The 20,926-nt window shown below is 47.3% G+C and overlaps 1 protein-coding gene across 5 annotated transcripts in view; it reads right to left on the reverse strand.

The window, feature by feature from the left end:
* Positions 1-18,951, reverse strand: part of CASZ1 (castor zinc finger 1) — a 356,057-nt gene extending 337,106 nt beyond the window's left edge. Inside the window, exons 1-2 of one of the 5 annotated variants that reach the window (XM_088465170.1) lie at positions 18,869-18,951; positions 18,286-18,389 (exon numbers count right to left, since the gene is read on the reverse strand). The gene's annotated coding sequence lies outside the window, so the exon portion shown is untranslated. Of the gene's footprint in view, positions 1-16,326; positions 16,345-16,560; positions 16,587-18,285; positions 18,520-18,868 lie in introns of those variants that run through there. The other 4 variants (XM_088465173.1, XM_088465169.1, XM_088465172.1 and 1 more) reach the window with 4 other exon arrangements.
* Between the last annotated feature and the right edge of the window lie 1,975 nt (positions 18,952-20,926).

The raw sequence follows: 20,926 nt of genomic DNA on the forward strand, positions 1-20,926 counted from the left end.
GGTCACAGGAATGCTCTCTGTAATGTACAGTGGTCACAGGAATGCTCTCTAATGTACAGGGGTCACAGGAATGCTCTCTGTAATGTACAGTGGTCACAGGAATGCTCTCTGTAATGTACAGTGGTCACAGGAATGCTCTCTGTAATGTACAGTGGTCACAGGAATGCTCTCTGTAATGTACAGGGGTCACACGAATGCTCTCTGTAATGTACAGTGGTCACAGGAATGCTCTCTAATGTACAGGGGTCACAGGAATGCTTTATGTACAGGGGTCACAGGAATGCCCTCTGTAATGTACAGGGGTCACAGGAATGCTCTCTGTAATGTACAGGGGTCATAGGAATGCTCTCTGAAATGTTACAAATTGACAAACAGCAGTTAATACAAAAAGCCCCCCACAGAATATTGGTATGATGTGATGTATTGTTATTAATGAAATTACAATATATTATATGTAATCCATGATGATATGTCCGGAGGAGGACATGTGCAGTGGCGCTCGCCATCCACCACTCACTGCCATGAAGGAGACCGGGCACACCGAGAGAGGACTGTAGTGCCGGCACATTCTCGCAATGCCCTGGTGAAGATGGAAAGGCTATGGGAAGTCAGCTGCAGCACTGGTGTATTTTGTTTTTGTTCACTTAATATTTTCCCAATACAGAGTTCACTAATCACATTTTATACCATTTTGTGTTACATCTGATAGGGATAAAATGAGCTGTAAAATCCACCTTTATATACTGAGCACAGGGCTGTGGCTTACTTACTGCCCGCCATATATTTTGTAGGCACTGGGGGCTTCCTCTGGTCTAGGTCATTGCCAGGGCAGGAGGTCCAGTTTTGCATTTATAGATGATTAATAATAAGGGTCTATTCCTGGCACTCACATATGCCAGCCAGTGGTGCCCAGCTGAGAACTGCAGGGGAGATATAGGCCCCCTTTTATAGAGGGGAGGGGTAACCCCAGGTGGTCTGGAGAATTAAATAAATAAAATTGTTTGTGTCCACTTCTATTTTCCCTGAAAAGGTAATGCGACATTGGTGGAGCCAGGTACAATGTTCTTCCTGTCAGGGAGGCGCCAATCGCCTGTACCCAGGGGCAATATAACGTGTATTCCGGAGCCCTGTGCCATGTAAAGGTGTCAGGAAGCAATCTTCTTCCTCCTGTTGGGTTACACTGACAGAGGTCTCCAGGGGTTCTAGCTCAACACATAGGGAGCGAACCAATTCAACGTGATGGCCACAAAGTGCCGCTGGAATGGTTGGACGAATTTCACCTCATACTCCTTAGAGAAGCGCAGAAAAACCAGCAAAGTTTGGCTGCTATAACAGGAGATGATAATGCACGCAGACAGACATGGCGGTGATGTCCGCAATATACCGTAACATGGCGGTGATGTCCGGAATGTGCTGTAACATGGCAGTGATGATAATGGGCGCAGGCAGACATGGTGGTGATGTCCGGAATATACCATAACATGGCGGTGATGATAATGGACGCAGGCAGACATGGCGGTGATGTCCGGAATGTACCGTAACATGGCGGTGATGTCTGGAAGCACGTTGTGGTAAATAGTCACCATAAATTTATTAGAGGTTATATGTGATAAACTTGCAAACCTCACCAGGTAACAATATATCTCAGCTGGTGACGTTACTGCGTCCTCCTTATATTCCTTTTGGTTCTCGCCAACGTTACTGCTACAGCCCACAAAGTCCTCACTGAAACTGGACTCCGAGCCCCAAGTTACATAAATGCCATTTCTTAGCATCTAATTTTACTAAAAGTCATGTGAGCTGATCCGGGGGATAACTGCTCTCCCCGGGCTCTGATCTGCGGATGTAATCCTTGCAGGCCTTGGGTGTAACTGGAGCTGGACCCTGAGCCCTGACTATAGACTATAAACGTGGTCTCTTAGCACCTAATCTAAGTGAAAGGCAGCCAGTCTTCTCCACAAGGCCTGGTCTAGTAGCCCCTTACAACCGATTTAAAAAAAATATCATAAGATTAGTAGAAGCTTATACAACATGGAGCTTCCCGGACGTAGTGGATGTGTGGCATGTTCGAGATAGAAGATCGACAATGTAAAGGTCGACAGCAAATAGACCAACACAGGACGGTGACAGGTACAAATGATCGACAGTATTAAAAGGTCAACAGGTTCAAACAGGCGACAAAAAAAAGGATGACATGTTTTCCAACATTTTCACGGTTAGGGTTAAGCACTTGGGAGAGCGTTAAGCTGCCGGAGGGGACGATCTGGCACTAGGGGGAGTGTTGGGATTAATTTTTTTTATTTTAAATTGTGTCGACCATTTTGTGTCAATCTTTTAACCCTATAGAATCTATTTCATTTTGACTATCTGTGATCGACCTACTGACTGTCGACCTTTAGATTGTTGATTTTTTATACCCCACCCGTTAGTTGTTGTAGTTACAATAGGCTGATAATTAAGGACGTTGCAGTTTTTAACATTATACCTTTTCATTACAATACTAAAACTGTACCTGCGCAATTTCTGATTGGCCGGTACAAGAAATGCCGCTCTGTTCACCTGTAAATCCAACCAGCTGCCCCAATGATGCACTGCAGCCAGAAGTAATTGCCATCAAAGTGTACCCGTCGCCTGTTTCCAGCAGAGGCAGGACATACCCTGAGCGGCACCAAGTCTCAACCATGGAAAGCGCAATCTCACAGAGGCGTTCAGGAAATGAGGCTCATGCATTCAGCGCAGCATGGCTTTACTTAGCCGTTATTTTATTTTCTTAGCCATCATTCTGTGCAAAGGATTAGAAAGGAGACAAATTCCAATAGTGTTAAAGTAGTTTGACCACATTGAGGCCAATGAAGTGTCACCATTCACATCCCTAAACACAAGTACAATCACTCATAACCACCCATAAAGGAGTCACCATCATTTCATTCAGCTGTACAAACCCCAAGCAGTACTCGGCCCAGCAGGATAAGACACAATGTTCTACAATCCCTCAATCTGCCATCAGATAGGATAGAAGGGGCCAAAAACATCTGAAAGATTCAATTGCATTCCAGTTACCAGCGAAGCTCCTTACCAATAAACACAGAAGCATGGACAGGTGACCACTGCAAGATAAAGGGGAGCTAAGAGCCCCTGACCTCAGCATGGACAGGTGACCACTGCAAGATAAAGGGGAGCTAATAGCCCCTGACCTCAGCATGGACAGTTGACCACTGCAAGATAAAGGAGAGCTAATAGCCCCTGACCTCAGTATGGCAGGTAACCACTGCAAGATAAAAGGGGAGCTTATAGCCCCTGACCTCAGCATGGACAGGTGACCACTCCAAGATAAAGGGGAGCTAATAGCCCCTGACCTCAGCATGGGCAGGTGACCAGTGCAAGATAAAGGGGAGCTAATAGCCCCTGACCTCAGCATGGGCAAGTGACCACTGCAAGATAAAGGGGAGCTAATAGCCCCTGACCTCAGCATGGACAGGTGCCCACTGCAAGATAAAGGGGAGCTAATAGCCCCTGACCTCAGCATGGACAGGTGACCACTGCAAGATAAAGGGGAGCTAAGAGCCCCTGACCTCAGCATGGACAGGTGACCACTGCAAGATAAAGGGGAGCTAATAGCCCCTGACCTCAGCATGGACAGTTGACCACTGCAAGATAAAGGAGAGCTAATAGCCCCTGACCTCAGTATGGCAGGTAACCACTGCAAGATAAAAGGGGAGCTTATAGCCCCTGACCTCAGCATGGACAGGTGACCACTCCAAGATAAAGGGGAGCTAATAGCCCCTGACCTCAGCATGGGCAGGTGACCAGTGCAAGATAAAGGGGAGCTAATAGCCCCTGACCTCAGCATGGGCAAGTGACCACTGCAAGATAAAGGGGAGCTAATAGCCCCTGACCTCAGCATGGACAGGTGCCCACTGCAAGATAAAGGGGAGCTAATAGCCCCTGACCTCAGCATGGGCAGGTAACCACTGCAAGATAAAGGGGAGCTAATAGCCCCTGACCTCAGCATGGACAGGTGCCCACTGCAAGATAAAGGGGAGCTAATAGCCCCTGACCTCAGCATGCACAGGTGCCCACTGCAAGATAAAGGGGAGCTAATAGCCCCTGACCTCAGCATGGGCAGGTGACCACTGCAAGATTAAGGGGAGCTAATAGCCCCTGACCTCAGCATGGACAGGTGACCACTGCAAGATAAAGGGGAGCTAATAGCCCTTGACCTCAGCATGGACAGGTGACCACTGCAAGATAAAGGGGAGCTAATAGCCCCTGACCTCAGCATGGGCAGTGACCACTGCAAGATAAAGGAGAGCTAATAGCCCCTGACCTCAGTATGGCAGGTAACCACTGCAAGATAAAGGGGAGCTAATAGCCCTTGACCTCAGCATGGGCAGGTGACCACTGCAAGATTAAGGGGAGCTAATAGCCCCTGACCTCAGCATGGACAGGTGACCACTGCAAGATAAAGGGGAGCTAATAGCCCCTGACCTCAGCATGGACAGGTGACCACTGCAAGATAAAGGGGAGCTAATAGCCCCTGACCTCAGCATGGACAGGTGCCCACTGCAACATAAAGGGGAGCTAATAGCCCCTGACCTCAGCATGGGCAGGTGACCACTACAAGATAAAGGGGATCTAATAGCCCCTGACCTCAGCATGGGCAGGTGACCACTGCAAGATAAAGGGGAGCTAATAGTCCCTGACCTCAGCATGGGGGTTCTTGTTGCTTGTGAAATATTCCATAATTCCTTACCATTTATTTTTTCTAATCCATTGATTTACACAGAGCAGCAGTAGAGACAGCCAGGAGGTCTGAGCTCCGCGTTTTACATGCATGCTTCATATATCAAAATGTCAATTATGGGTAATTGTTGTCCTTTAAAACATCTGATAAGGATTTATCTAGTTTCCAGAGTTTTGTTTTTTGTTTTAAATAAACACAGAACAACATGATCATTTTATTCCTCTAGCTGACGTTACAGCGGCCATGACGCTGGATCTGTCACCCATCCCATTATTGGCGTATGGTCCAGGCTACCAACATCAGGTAACTATGGGAAAGGTTCACAAATTGTGGCCATGAGCATTTTCATTCTGTTATCCTGTTCCAATGGGTGCAAAATACAATTCATCCTCTATTCCAAACTGGTCCTAGAAAGGAGAATTATGTGGAATCCCCTGAATAAAGCCCTTTTCTGTATCTGTGATGGGTACAGCAGTCATCTCGTCATTATCATCGCTGGGGAAAGAGATTTGGAGAAACAGGAAGTTTGGAACACTCGGAATTGCCACCGGACATAGGACTCTCAGATAGATGGGAGACAGAAGCGGCTAGCGTTTATAAGGTAAAGCTCTGGAACACCTTGCACTATCGGATTTATTTTTATAATAAAGAGAATGTAAGCTCTTACGAGCAGGGCCCTCTGCCCGATTGTGCTCCTCTGTTCTCTACTTTCATCTACTTCTTACTCCTCACTACGGCACCTAACACTTGGTGCTTATCTGGGTGTTATCGTCGCTAATGTAGCAATATATATTATCCATGTCCTGTCTTGTATTGTATTGTACTGTAAGTCTCTGGTTAACCTATGTGTTTATGTACTCTGTAAGGCGCTGCGGAACACTTGTGGCGCCATATAAATAAATGCTAATAATAATAATAATTTAAATGTATTTTCTAAAGTGTAATAAACCCATATGATGTACAGGAGAGTGTGCTCAAAGTGAAATCCATGAGGCATGTGGCACCTAGTGATGAGAGCTACCTCTAGATCGCCCGCGCCTCAGGGATGCCTCTAGATCCCCCGCGCCTCAGGGCTGCCTCTAGATCCCCCGCGCCTCAGGGCTGCCTCTAGATCCACCGCGCCTCAGGGCTGCCTCTAGATCCCCCGCGCCTCAGGGCTGCCTCTAGATCGCCCGCGCCTCATGGCTGCCTCTAGATCGCCCGCGCCTCAGGGATGCCTTAGATCGCCCGCGCCTCAGGGATGCCTCTAGATCCCCCGCGCCTCAGGGATGCCTCTAGATCCCCCGCGTCTCAGGGATGCCTCTAGATCCCCCGCGTCTCAGGGATGCCTCTAGATCCCCCGCGTCTCAGGGATGCCTCTAGATCCCCCGCGTCTCAGGGCTGCCTCTAGATCCCCCGCGTCTCAGGGCTGCCTCTAGATCCCCCGCGCCTCAGGGCTGCCTCTAGATCCCCCGCGCCTCAGGGCTGCCTCTAGATCCCCCGCGCCTCAGGGCTGCCTCTAGATCCCCCGCGCCTCAGGGCTGCCTCTAGATCCCCCGCGCCTCAGGGCTGCCTCTAGATCCCCCGCGCCTCAGGGCTGCCTCTAGATTGTTTCTAGGTCCAGGGGTTTAGACATTGGTCAGTCAGGACATTAAAAAAAAAAATATTTTATATATATATATATAGCAATTTGTAACCAGTACAGGACAGAGTAGCTGGAAGTTCTGCTATTGCCGCCACATTTTAAAAGCCTCCACTAGTCCGTTATATTCCTTGAAAAGGGCAAAAAAAAAAAATTGTGATTGTAATTAGATAAATCCTTTAAGCGTGCGGCCTGCAGTTCGTCATGGAAATTAACCTCCCTGAAGATCACAGTAACTGAAATAAGAAGCTCAGTGTTTGGCATACTACAGTGAAATTAGAGACCCAGGACTGAGTTTAATATACACTTTCATAAAGTTACCATATTTCATCTTTGTGCAGCCCTTCCCCGACAGCGTTCCTGAGAGCAGCGCACACCTTGGATTGGAGAACACGATCCGCCTTGAACAAGCTGATGAAGAGGATGAGGGAACATAGAATATTTTTCTCCTATGAGCATCTGCTCTCGGCCAATCTAGGAAATGGCTCTCTCATGAATATGGCTATGAAATTAGTGCCGTGTGGCGCGCGTCCCTGAAGTGGGGCTCACACCTCTCCCTGTCCACTTGTGCTAATTTCATTAAGAAAACTGACTGCTACATTCAGTGCACAATGCAGATTTCTGGATGACGGACATGCACAAAACGGTGCGGCATCGGCAGAGGGGTCAGGGGGTGATCGGGAAATCATGGCATGTTTACTCTTGCACACACAGAGCCTAATCTAAACACTGCTGGGACTTGTAGTTCTCCAAATGCTGGGCCACCACAGTCGCCTTTGGAATACATGTTTATATGCACACACACTGTACACCAGAGCTCCTCAGCACTGCATAGAACCCCAGGAAATTGCTGGGCAGGAGACGGGATGGGGATCCTGACATCACAGCCTATAGGAGAACATGATGAGAAGGTGGGATTGAACTTTCCAATATATAGTGATCAGGTTGCCCAGAAAGAAATCCTCAGCCCTTGGCCATGGTAAGTAACATGAAAGAGCTGCCAGCCATTGTGCCATGTAATCTCCTCTCCTGACAGCGGCCAGAGCCATGACGAGCGCCAGCCAGAGCCTCAGCACATACACTAGCAGTGAGCGGATATGGGATTAGGAGGCAGCCACACTGCATATACCGCTTTTAGTCTCATTTCTGCTCATACCTAGAGGATATATAGTGATCTGCAACATCCCACAATACTCTAATGCATTCGCGGAGCCATGAGAGCCTGTGTGTGGCGAGATTATACCGCTTCATGCAGGCACATTACACAGATGCGCTGCTAGTTTATGGGGCAACCAGATTGGTGTCAGTCAAAGCCAACAAAAAGAAAGAAAGCAAAGTTGATCCAATATGAAAACCATCCTTACTTTATTCTTCCATACATGACATGGGTAGTGAGACTCTGGCATTAGAGTTCTCCCTCCCATTAACCAGGCAGCATCTCGCCTCTGGGGCTGAGGAAAGGACCCAAATGTTGGTCTCCCCGCTGGATGGAACTAAGAGCACTTTTCTCCTGCAATTGGGTGACTGCAGTGGTCATTGATACTTTGATTAAACTGTATTTATGGGCCCATGGTCTGAGTTGTGGGCAAACTATCCCAGGGCTGTACAAACACCTGCTGGGGCCTAAGTAGTTGGGGTCATTTCCAATTATGTCTGGCTGCTGAATTCAAGATTATTCTCTACTGCCCTGAGCTATTGTCTTCTGGAATCAGCTGATAATTAGACCAGTCCCAGGAAATCAGGACTGCTGGAAGGTGAGGAAATCACATTTACAGCAACCAAACATCCTGAAAAGTACTGTCATGAGGGATACAGCAGGCACCAAACGCTCAAGCTGCATGAACGGAAGGTGCAGAGCCAGCCCTGGGCATAGGCCATACAGGCTAATGCCTAAGGCACCACTGCTCAGTGGGGGCACCCAGCTGTCATTGTGGCCTGCTCCACATCAGTAAGGGGCAATTCTTGTCTAGGGAAACAATGTGATCAGGGCTGGTGGCACCAGCTGGCACGGTGGCCAGCCGCCATGTTGTTTAAGGCACAGCAGATAAAAGCTTGCCTAACGCACCAAATTGGTTACAGTGTAATAACTGGTTACACCTGGGATCTCCATGCAATGCTGACAGTAATGCATCACCTATCGTTCATCTGACACCAGCATCCGCCTTGTATTCCTCTTCTGATTGTGCTGCTGGAGGACCCTGCATCTCCCGCTGTCTATCACGGAGTCTGTTCCCCATCGCTTACCAGGACATTGGTTGGGAGGAGCGTTCCTCCCACAAACCAGAACAGCAGATGTGAACTTTCCAATGATCTGATTGGCTGCTGGCTGTCCTATCCAAACCCACTTCAGACCTGGGGACATGAAGAGAGTAAGAAGCGGTTTTGAGCTTCACCTAAAACACCTTAAAGATCACTAAATCTAAGGAGAAATGCCAGCTGCACAATCTATCACAGGTTCCTCACCTCCAGTCCTCCTCTACAATCCCAGCAAGTCATGTCTGAAGGGCTTCTCTGTTAGAACGTAGACTTGATAACTACTGATAGTAAGAATGAATTACCCAGCTAATGATAAGTAAACACCTGCTACGGGTGCATACAGACCAGCCTTACAATTCCTTGTTGAATATAACATAGGGATGCTAAACACAGGGACTCGGAAACCACGTCCACTGCAAAGCTTTAGAAAAGGTGAAAATCCGAGAAGACTTTGATTGGAAAGAACATTCATGGAGTGCCAGGACCTGGAAGGCTTACGGCACACTCAGGCTGGCGGGTACGGACCGCCACATGCGCCTGGTCATCCGATGCAGGGATAGTGCTCCGCTCCCTGTACACATCAGCAATTTAAGGTTTTCCTTTGTATGTATTACAATAATTATTCACATAAAATAAACAATTTACCATTAGTTTGGGGAAAAGAAATTTGTTTCATTTCAATGAAATCCTGTGGGTGCTGGAACCACGGAGAGCCAGCGGTGGGAGGGAGTGTAAGTGGCAGCACATTAGAGAACCCGAGGACAATATAGAATCTCAGTCTTGCCCTGAGAGTAGCGAGGGCACTGACCGGAGATGTCGGGGGGGGGGAAATCACGCCGTTCAGCAATTAGTTTAGGGACCAGGAGTGGAGTCAGGAATGGCTGACACATCGCAGGGGGAATTCTGATAGACGGTTACAGGGCTTGTTACATAATGGTTAATGCAGAATTATATACAAAGAAATAAGGTGTGTGTATATGTACAGATGTGTCCTCATACACTAATGCCGCGGTCACGGCAAAACACCCTTCTTGGCATGTCAGGTCCCATGCGACCTGGCTTGTGCCGAATGCTATTTTCACCAGAAAACGTGTCGTAGCGCGATGTGACAAAACCGCTTAATGAGACTGCGATGATTAATTGGACATGCGACATTTGTACATCTGTGTGTGAATGAGTCTGTATACGGTGTCTACGCTGCAGCGGACGCAGCTTCTTTTTCACTTTGCAAATACTTAAAACGTATTACTGTGCAGGTAAAGTCACGGCCCGGTGCTGTCAGGTCCCATGCGACCTGGCTTGTGCCGAATGCTATTTTCACCAGAAAACGTGTCGTAGCGCGATGTGACAAAACCGCTTAATGAGACTGCGATGATTAATTGGACATGCGACATTTGTACATCTGTGTGTGAATGAGTCTGTATACGGTGTCTACGCTGCAGCGGACGCAGCTTCTTTTTCACTTTGCAAATACTTAAAACGTATTACTGTGCAGGTAAAGTCACGGCCCGATGCTGTCAGGTCCCATGCGACCTGGCTTGTGCCGAATGCTATTTTCACCAGAAAACGTGTCGTAGCGCGATGTGACAAAACCGCTTAATGAGACTGCGATGATTAATTGGACATGCGACATTTGTACATCTGTGTGTGAATGAGTCTGTATACGGTGTCTACGCTGCAGCGGACGCAGCTTCTTTTTCACTTTGCAAATACTTAAAACGTATTACTGTGCAGGTAAAGTCACGGCCCGGTGCCTCTGGTACAGGCCGAGCCACGGCCCGATGCCTCTGCTACAGGCCGAGCCACGGCCCGGTGCCTCTGCTACAGGCCGAGCCACGGCCCGGTGCCTCTGCTACAGGCTGAGTGGTGTTTCGCTGCATTTGCAGTGCAAATAAGATGCACATTATAGAAAAAAGTCGCAACACTACACCGCTCGGTAAAGCTAATTCGCAGCAGGCGTCTTGCGGCTAGGTGTATGAGGACATATCTATGTGCGTATACATACATATATGTGGTGCGCATATATATATATATATATATATATATATATATATAGAGCGACAAGTATCGCACACTCACAGCCACTTATAAATACAGGGTCATAAATAATATATAGCAGCTTCTCCAAAAAGGAAAAAAAGCATCCCTGTGTTTTACATGTAAAAATAATTTGTATTATGCATATTTGAGTAGCGGCTTCCAAAACTGTAGGGTACCGTCAGTCACATATTAAAGTGCATAGTGCAAAATTGTGATACATTACAGACTGCACAGGAACCAAATGCAGCCATGGTGATGGTACAGGGACAGCCTATATATATGTCTATGTCCTCACTCAAAGCTAAATCAAAGGAAATTTGCGGTGGTGCTCTTCATAAATCCTAGAGGTATCCAGATTTATTATATATATATATATATATTTATATATTAAATATTTTACATAGACAGAGAGAGGAAAAAGGGCACTCACCAGGTAGTTGAAAAATATATAACATCAAATCTTTATTGGAATTTACTAAAATGTCAGCATAATGATAGTCAAACTTATAGTGAGTTCCAGTAGAGATGTGAATTTATATTTTTTTCAACTGCCTGGTGAGCGCCCTTTTTTCCCTCATTATATATATATATATATACACACACACATATATACATGCTCTATATATGCATACTACATGTATATATTTTTTTTAATCTATTTACTTATTTTATATATTTCTTTTTTCCAATATTAAACCACTACTGCAGCAATTGCACGGCGTCTATAGTCTTCTTCCCGTGACCACTGAGGATAAAGGGTTTCGACAGGAGACTAACGTGACCATCTAATTTTTCTAATGAAACCGTTAAGTGCTTTCTCTTTCCTTAAAGACCCCCCCCACCCACCCCACCCCGTTGATCGACATAGATATATTCCCAGAGAAAAAGAGAGAAGCAACTTTCACACCAGCTCCTTCCTGGTCCTTCCTTATCCACCTCACACCCCTGCAAGGGCCACTGCCGTCTCCCTGCCTCATCCACCTCACACCCCTGCAAGGGCCACTGCCGCCTCCCTGCCTCCCTTCCTTATCCACCTCATACCCCTGCAAGGGCTCCTGCCATCTCCCTGCCTCCCTTCCTTATCCACCTCATACCCCTGCAAGGGCCCCTGCCGTCTCCCTGCCTCCCTTCCTTATCCACCTCACACCCCTGCAAGGGCCCCTGCCGTCTCCCTGCCTCCCTTCCTTATCCACCTCACACCCCTGCAAGGGCCACTGCCGTCTCCCTGCCTCCCTTCCTTATCCACCTCACACCCCTGCAAGGGCCCCTGCCGTCTCCCTGCCTCCCTTCCTTATCCACCTCACACCCCTGCAAGGACCCCTGCCGTCTCCCTGCCTCCCTTCCTTATCCACCTCACACCCCTGCAAGGGCCACTGCCGTCTCCCTGCCTCCCTTCCTTATCCACCTCACACCCCTGCAAGGGCCACTGCCGTCTCCCTGCCTCCCTTCCTTATCCACCTCACACCCCTGCAAGGGCCACTGCCGTCTCCCTGCCTCCCTTCCTTATCCACCTCACACCCTTGCAAGGGCCACTGCCGTCTCCCTGCCTCCCTTCCTTATCCACCTCACACCCCTGCAAGGGCCACTGCCGTCTCCCTGCCTCCCTTCCTTATCCACCTCACACCCCTGCAAGGGCCCCTGCCGTCTCCCTGCCTCATCCACCTCACACCCCTGCAAGGGCCACTGCCGTCTCCCTGCCTCCCTTCCTTATCCACCTCACACCCCTGCAAGGGCCACTGCCGTCTCCCTGCCTCCCTTCCTTATCCACCTCATACCCCTGCCGTCTCCCTGCCTCCCTTCCTTATCCACCTCATACCCCTGCCGTCTCCCTGCCTCCCTTCCCTCTTTGTCCTTAAGACTCCTCTCACCTTGAGGAGTGTTAGGATTACCCAGCATTTATACTCAACGCTCCTCTTTATTCCTTAAGACTTATTAAGAATGATAATGAGCTCCAAAGGACCGTCACGTCGCGCTCCTTCCCTCTCTCTGTCGCTCTCTTCTCTACGTGCCTATTCTGTCAAAGGCACACAGGACAAATCAGACCAAAAAAAAAAAAATCTGACAATATGGATCAAGGACACTTGAGGATTTATATTCTATAATTCCACCCTTTCTTTTGTTTTTATTATTCCTCTTCAAATTTCTCATCCCCCTCCCGGACTTTGACCGGGGACGCGAGGAGGCAGGCTGCCTAGAAAACCTTGTTAATGGGAAGCCCTTAAACGGCTGATTAATTTTAGCAAAATTTACGATGTTCTCTTTCTCTCTTATTCTTGCTTTCATTTAAACTGCGGTATTTTGTCAGAGGGTTAGCGCGGCTGTCTGGCGCTCTTACCTAGCAGGCCAACAAGGTACCTAAACAAAAAAAGTGGAGTTACGTAGATAAAATATTGGAAGCATAGGTGGAGGTATTTGGTGTAAGTAAACTTTGCCTTAAACATACAAAACGAGGAGCAGAAAGCACCTAGGGAAGGAGTAGGGAAAGGTAACGTCTGCGGGTTTGAGGCCTTTCCTGGTGCAGATTTTGGGAAATTGTAATGTGCAAAACAAAACGGGCAACAAATTTTCAACAAGGTTATAAGTATCGTCTCTATTTAGCGATCACGTCATAATATAGTCGTTCTCCAAGCACAGGCTTATCGTCTGCTAGTTTTCCTCAATGGATATTAACACGCGCGCTAACCGCCTGCTTGTATTGAACAAGACGGACGAGCATCAATTTAAAGTGCCCAGGCTCTGTCGGCAGACATATAAATAAAGCAACGAAACAATCCACGACGTATTCAAGTGTTGCACCCCTTACAGAAATGTCCTGCTCCGTGCGTCTGCACCGCTGTCTCCTAAGTGAGATAACAGACAGTAAATGGCACCAATGCCAGCAGATGCCCATTTTAACGAGGGGAGAGGGGTTTTTTTACTCTTTTTTTTGCGGCTTATGGTCCTCTCTTACCACTAATGTTTACGACACCGATCTTTCCTTTAGTGCATAACATATTTGATTTAGGCAGGGAGAAAAATATATAATACAGGACGGTAAAAATAAATGCATCTTTAAAAGCAATTTGTAGTCAGTTCGTTTTCACTGAACAACCACAAAATACTTTTTTTTTTTGTGTGAATATTTTAGCCACGATATTGAGACGACTCGGAGGTAGGAGGAAATCACTTTGGCTGGCAAATCTCTTTAATGAAGAGCTCAGATTTTAAATAAAAGGAACACAAACACAAATTGCTAATCCCACTAAACCGTCCATATGGATAGCTGGGTTAGCTAGATAAAAGATTAAGGGTTTAATAAGGAAGTGAATGCTAGCAGCGGCATGTCACACACAGTTGCTGTGCACAAGGCGGCACCAAGGAAAACTTCATAAACTTTTTCAACCTGATCCTCTCCCCTAAAAATCCCAGATTCAATTATTGCCAGGCGAGCAGGAGCCGTTGCTTTGATTTACCATTACATTTAGTGATTAACACCTCCTGCTAAATGCAACATCGCCCTTTCCCTGTAAACATTTCAATTACAGGCTGCTAAAATGAACATAGCTGTATTAAAGAGGAGATGGGGGAAAAACAAAACAAAAGCGATGTTGTACGTTCCGTGGGGAGGACTTCCACTGCAAATTCCTTCAGGATGCTGCGATTCCATTCTGTCCCACAACAGCTACTTACACAAAGCGCACCGCTAACTGTGTGCGGGCGACAACCTGCAAATGACACTACAGCTGATTCATGCAAAACAAAAAACACACAAAAAAACGGAACAAAAGGATAAAAATAAGATGTTGACTTCTCCACTAAAGTATTTTCTTTCTCTAACTAATTTTCTGGTGTCATTGTGTTAAAATAGAGGGTGGCGATATGACTTTCCCTGAATGATCTGTTTAACCTAAGCCAGAGAGGGAAAAAAAAAAAAAAAAAAAAAAGTCATTAATTACTTATGTGAGCTATTCCTTCACAAAGACAATAAACCTGCCTGGTCGCCATGGATATGACATATTTGCTCTGAAAACAACACAATAATTAGCAAAGGGGAGAGATCCAAGGAGACTATGCTAACTCCTGAGCTTAAAGCTGTACTGCCGCCTTTGCTGGTAATTCTCCTACTTGTCACAGTCAGTTCTGCATCTAAACCAAATGACACTAACACACAACACACAACACACGCGCACGCTAAACATCGCACAACAAATTCTGCAATGTAACAACGTGTAAAGCTACAGGAAATACACAGCACATGCTGAACGGATCACTGTGCAGGGGAGAAAATGACTATTATTTTTTTTTTTTGTCCTGTTATTTTTAAAGGGAAAAACTAATTATGTGGTTATAGATTTAATGTGATTTATGTTTTCCTGGAGAATATAAATAATCAGAAATCAGGTGCAGCAATACACTGCAATGCTGAGGCATAAAGTAACACCTTTATCAGGCTGAACATTACCGGCCATTGCATCGAAGTGTATATTAGTAATGACTATACAGCAAGGTATTATTGTGGTCACTTCAGGTGTCCGCGATGACCAGGCATTTCTTATAGAGAAAGGGTTTGTCTGACAGAGTTCACCATAAACTTGGATTATGTAAGAATAAAATGAGAAGTCTCCCAAATTCACGCAGCAAAGAGCAGGAATCGCTTTGAAGCTATTTATACATGAGAAGGATTAGGCATAAAATAACATTATAGTTCAGCAGTTTTGTTTTTAGTGCTAAAGATTCCCAGATTTGGGTCAGAACGATCAGATCACAGAAGCCTCTGACATTTTCTTACTGTTTTTAAGTAAAACAAAATTAAACAATAGTTTTCCAAAGTCTTTGATCTTAAAAGTTTTTGTTTTAGATTGTGAGCTGGGGTGGGGTGATGGGGAGAAGAAAAAAAAAAAAACTATTTTAGATAATGATGCGAGTTGAGGATGAAAGCCATCGGTGTGGCCACAATAAGAGCGCCTGGCACAGAGGTGCAGCTGGAGCCTACGGGCTATAAAACAAGATATATCGCAGACTTAAACAACCTCTGAGAACTCCGCAACTACTGTCTGCAAACCTCAGGCTGCCCCTTTAAATGGTCTGGTGTTATACAGAGTGTAATTTCTGAGAGAGATCAGTTGACATCTCTATGGGAACGAGCAACAGATTATCATCAACAGAATAAATAACTAGTCTAATAAATTAAACAGGAGGAGGCACAAGATCGCAGAAACTTGATTACTGAAGGTTCAACAATATTCCCCATAAAGTCGCTGCTCACACTGACATTGGAAAAGCTTTGGCGCTGCCATTTTTCCCAATGGAGCAAAGGCCAGCGCTATTTACAGTAAATACCCAGCTCTAGTATTAATATAGGAACGGAGCAGGTTCATGGAAAGGAAAGGAAGACGGCTTGTGGAATGATTCCTGCCACAATGACAGAGAGATAGATAGATAGATAGATAGATAGATAGATAGATAGATAGATAGATAGATAGATAGATACATAGATAGATAATACAAGTTTGTCAAAGTATCCTCATACAGATGAAGAAGAGTCACTGACTTTCCACTACACTGCCAATGGTCAGGGGAATCAGAGACATTGCCCCTCTCCTCCTGCTTAGTGGGGGGGGGTCCTGTCCTGGGGTCACAATCTCAGCACAGTAACAGTACAATGTAACATAGGGAGAGTACTTACTGAGGGTGAGTGGGGGGTCTTGTCCTGGGGTCACAATCTCAGCACAGTAACAGTACAATGTAACATAGGGACAGTAGTTACTGAGGGTGAGTGGGGGGGTCCTGTCCTGGGGTCACAATCTCAGCACAGTAATAGTACAATGTAAGATAGGGACAGTAGTTACTGAGGGTGAGTGGGGGGGTCCTGTCCTGGGGTCAGAATCTCAGCACAATGTAACATAGGGAGAGTACTTACTGAGGGTGAGTGGGGGGTCCTGTCCTGGGGTCACAATCTCAGCACAGTAACAGTACAATGTAACATAGGGAGAGTACTTACTGAGGGTGAGTGGGGGGGTCCTGTCCTGGGGTCACAATCTCAGCACAGTAACAGTACAATGTAACATAGGGACAGCAGTTACTGAGGGTGAGTGGGGGGTCTTGTCCTGGGGTCACAATCTCAGCACAGTAACAGTACAATGTAACATAGGGAGAGTACTTACTGAGGGTGAGTGGGGGGTCTTGTCCTGGGGTCACAATCTCAGCACAGTAACAGTACAATGTAACATAGGGACAGTAGTTACTGAGGGTGAGTGGGGGGGTCCTGTCCTGGGGTCACAATCTCAGCACAGTAATAGTACAATGTAACATAGGGACAGTAGTTACTGAGGGTGAGTGGGGGGGTCCTGTCCTGGGGTCACAATCTCAGCACAGTAATAGTACAATGTAAGATAGGGACAGTAGTTACTGAGGGTGAGTGGGGGGTCCTGTCCTGGGGTCACAATCTCAGCACAATGTAACATAGGGACAGTAGTTACTGAGGGTGAGTGGGGGGTCCTGTCCTGGGGTCACAATCTCAGCACAGTAATAGTACAATGTAACATAGGGACAGTAGTTACTGAGGGTGAGTGGGGGGGTCCTGTCCTGGGGTCACAATCTCAGCACAGTAATAGTACAATGTAAGATAGGGACAGTAGTTACTGAGGGTGAGTGGGGGGGTCCTGTCCTGGGGTCAGAATCTCAGCACAATGTAACATAGGGAGAGTACTTACTGAGGGTGAGTGGGGGGTCCTGTCCTGGGGTCACAATCTCAGCACAGTAACAGTACAATGTAACATAGGGAGAGTACTTACTGAGGGTGAGTGGGGGGGTCCTGTCCTGGGGTCACAATCTCAGCACAGTAACAGTACAATGTAACATAGGGACAGCAGTTACTGAGGGTGAGTGGGGGGTCTTGTCCTGGGGTCACAATCTCAGCACAGTAACAGTACAATGTAACATAGGGAGAGTACTTACTGAGGGTGAGTGGGGGGTCTTGTCCTGGGGTCACAATCTCAGCACAGTAACAGTACAATGTAACATAGGGACAGTAGTTACTGAGGGTGAGTGGGGGGGTCCTGTCCTGGGGTCACAATCTCAGCACAGTAATAGTACAATGTAACATAGGGACAGTAGTTACTGAGGGTGAGTGGGGGGGTCCTGTCCTGGGGTCACAATCTCAGCACAGTAATAGTACAATGTAAGATAGGGACAGTAGTTACTGAGGGTGAGTGGGGGGTCCTGTCCTGGGGTCACAATCTCAGCACAATGTAACATAGGGACAGTAGTTACTGAGGGTGAGTGGGGGGTCCTGTCCTGGGGTCACAATCTCAGCACAGTAATAGTACAATGTAACATAGGGACAGTAGTTACTGAGGGTGAGTGGGGGGTCCTGTCCTGGGGTCACAATCTCAGCACAGTAACAGTACAATGTAACATAGGGAGAGTACTTACTGAGGGTGAGTGGGGGGTCCTGTCCTGGGGTCACAATCTCAGCACAGTAACATAGGGACAGTAGTTACTGAGGGTGAGTGGGGGGTCCTGTCCTGGGGTCAGAATCTCAGCACAATGTAACATAGGGACAGTAGTTACTGAGGGTGAGTGGGGGGTCCTGTCCTGGGGGGGTCACAATCTCAGCACAATGTAAGATAGGGAGAGCACTTACTGAGGGTGAGTGGGGGGTCCTGTCCTCTCCCCCGTGCTCAGGAGCCCCCTGGCAGCAGGTTACATGGGATAAACTTTCTCCGCAGCACTTTGCACAACTTCCACCTTTATCCAGATAAGAAAAGAGAAGAATAATGGAAAATCCAGCTGGTCTCCGGACCCCTCCCCAGTCAGCGCCCCGAGGTGTCTCCTGGCGGTGGTGCAGGGGGTGAGTGACAGATCGGGCACCTGTTCCCTGTCCCGGGCTCAAAAATAGGAGTGTGACATTGACCAAAAATGCCCGGTACCCATCACCCCCCGCACACATACACACACCCCCTGGGCGAGCCTCCACCCCCCCCTGCCAGGCAGCACCCACAGCCGGTGCTCGCTCTCCCTCCCGTCCATCGCGCAGGCAGGGAGAGAGTGACAGCTCTGCCCCCCGGGGGGATGCGGCGTGGTGACCCCGGGGAACTTTACCCACAGGACAGGGCACCCACAGAGCTGTCACATTGGGGGCAATGCCCCCTGCCCGCAGCTGTCACCCCCTCCTGCAGCACCCCCCGGCCAGTGTGGCCCCTGCAGGGAGCCCGGGAGCCTCTTACCTGCACTTGTGCGGCTTTGGGTGACTTTCCAAGTAAAGGGAAATGTGTTCGGGACGGCGGCTCCGCGCATGCGCCATCCGCCCGATCTCCGCTCTTATTATTCCATTTTCCTATTTCTAACCCGGCGGCCGGGGGAGGAGCGCGAAACCCGGACTGGAGACAGGGATCCGGGGCTGGCCGCAAAACCCGGAGCGGCTCCCTGTCACCCCTAGTGGCGGCAGCAGCCGGGCACACTCACCCTCCTGCCCATACTACACCCTCACCCTCCTGCCCATACTACACACTCACCCTCCTGCCCATACTACACCCTCACCCTCCTGCCCATACTACACACACAGACACACACATGATACATTGTAATACATACCACACACACACCCTCCTGCCCATACTACACACTCACCCTCCTGCCCATACTACACCCTCACCCTCCTGCCCATACTACACCCTCACCCTCCTGCCCATACTACACACAACCCCTCCTGCCCATACTACACACACAGACACGCACCTGATACATTGTAATACACACACACACCTGCTACATTGTCACACACGCACACACCTGATACATTGTATCACACACACACACACACACACACACACACTTGATACATTGTCACACACACACACGATACACTGTACCACAAACACACACACCTGCTACATTGTCACACACGCACACACCTGATACATTGTATCACACACACACACACACACACACACACACACACACACACACACACACACACACACACACACACACACACTTGATACATTGTCACACACACACACACACGATACACTGTACCACAAACACACACACCTGATACATTGTAACACACACACACCTGCTACATTGTCTCTCTCATACACACACCTGATACATTGTTTAACACACACACACAATACATTGCCTCTCTCACACACCTGATACATTGTATCACACACCTGATACATTCTCTCACACACACTTGATACATTCTCTTTCTCTCACACACACCCCCGATACATTGTATCACACACACATACAATACATTGTAACACAAAACACACACACACACACACACACCTGATACATTGTAACACACACCTGCAACATTCTCTCTCACACACACAAACCTGATATATTGTATCATTCTCACACACACCTGATACATTGCATATCTCTCTCACACACCTGATACATTGTATCACACAGACCTGATACATTGTGACAAACACCTGCTACATTGTCTCACTCTCCCACACCTACACACCTGATACAATGTATCAGGTGTGTGTGTGTGTTACAGTGTATCTGTCACACCTGATACATTGTATCACACACACACACACACACACACACCCCTTAAACGAAGTAACACACACACACACGATACATTGTATCCCACACACCCACCTGCTACATTGTCTCTCTCACACCTGCTACATTGTATATCTCACACACACCTGATACATTTTATCACACACCTGCTACATTGTATCACACACACACATTACATTGTATCACACACCTGATACAATGTAATAGGTGTGTTGGAGATACATTTTAACACACACCTGCTACATTGTATTAAGTATGTGTGTGTGTGTGTGTGTGATATACAATGTATCAGGTGTGTGACAGATATATTTGATCACACACCTGCTATATTGTATCAGGTAAGCGCGTGTGACACAGACACACACACAATGTATCGGGGGAGATACATTGTATCAGGTGTGTGTATGTGTCTTACAATGTATCGTGTGGGTGAGATACAATGTATCAGGTGTGTGTGTGTAAAAGATACCATGTAGCAGGTGTGTGTTAGATACAGTGTAGCAGGTGTTTGTGTGTGTTATACAATGTATCAGGTGTGTGAGATACATTGTATATCTCTCTCACACAATACATTGTATTACTCACACCTGCTACATTGTATCTCTCACACCTGATACATTGTATCTCACACACCTGATACATTGTATCACACACACACCTGATACATTGCATATCTCTCTCACACACCTGATACATTGTCTCACACACACCTGATACATTGTGACACACAC

The sequence above is a fragment of the Taudactylus pleione genome, unplaced genomic scaffold (assembly GCF_031769625.1).
Source record: "Taudactylus pleione unplaced genomic scaffold, aTauple2 ptg001889l, whole genome shotgun sequence".
Taxonomy (NCBI): Eukaryota; Metazoa; Chordata; class Amphibia; order Anura; family Myobatrachidae; genus Taudactylus; species Taudactylus pleione.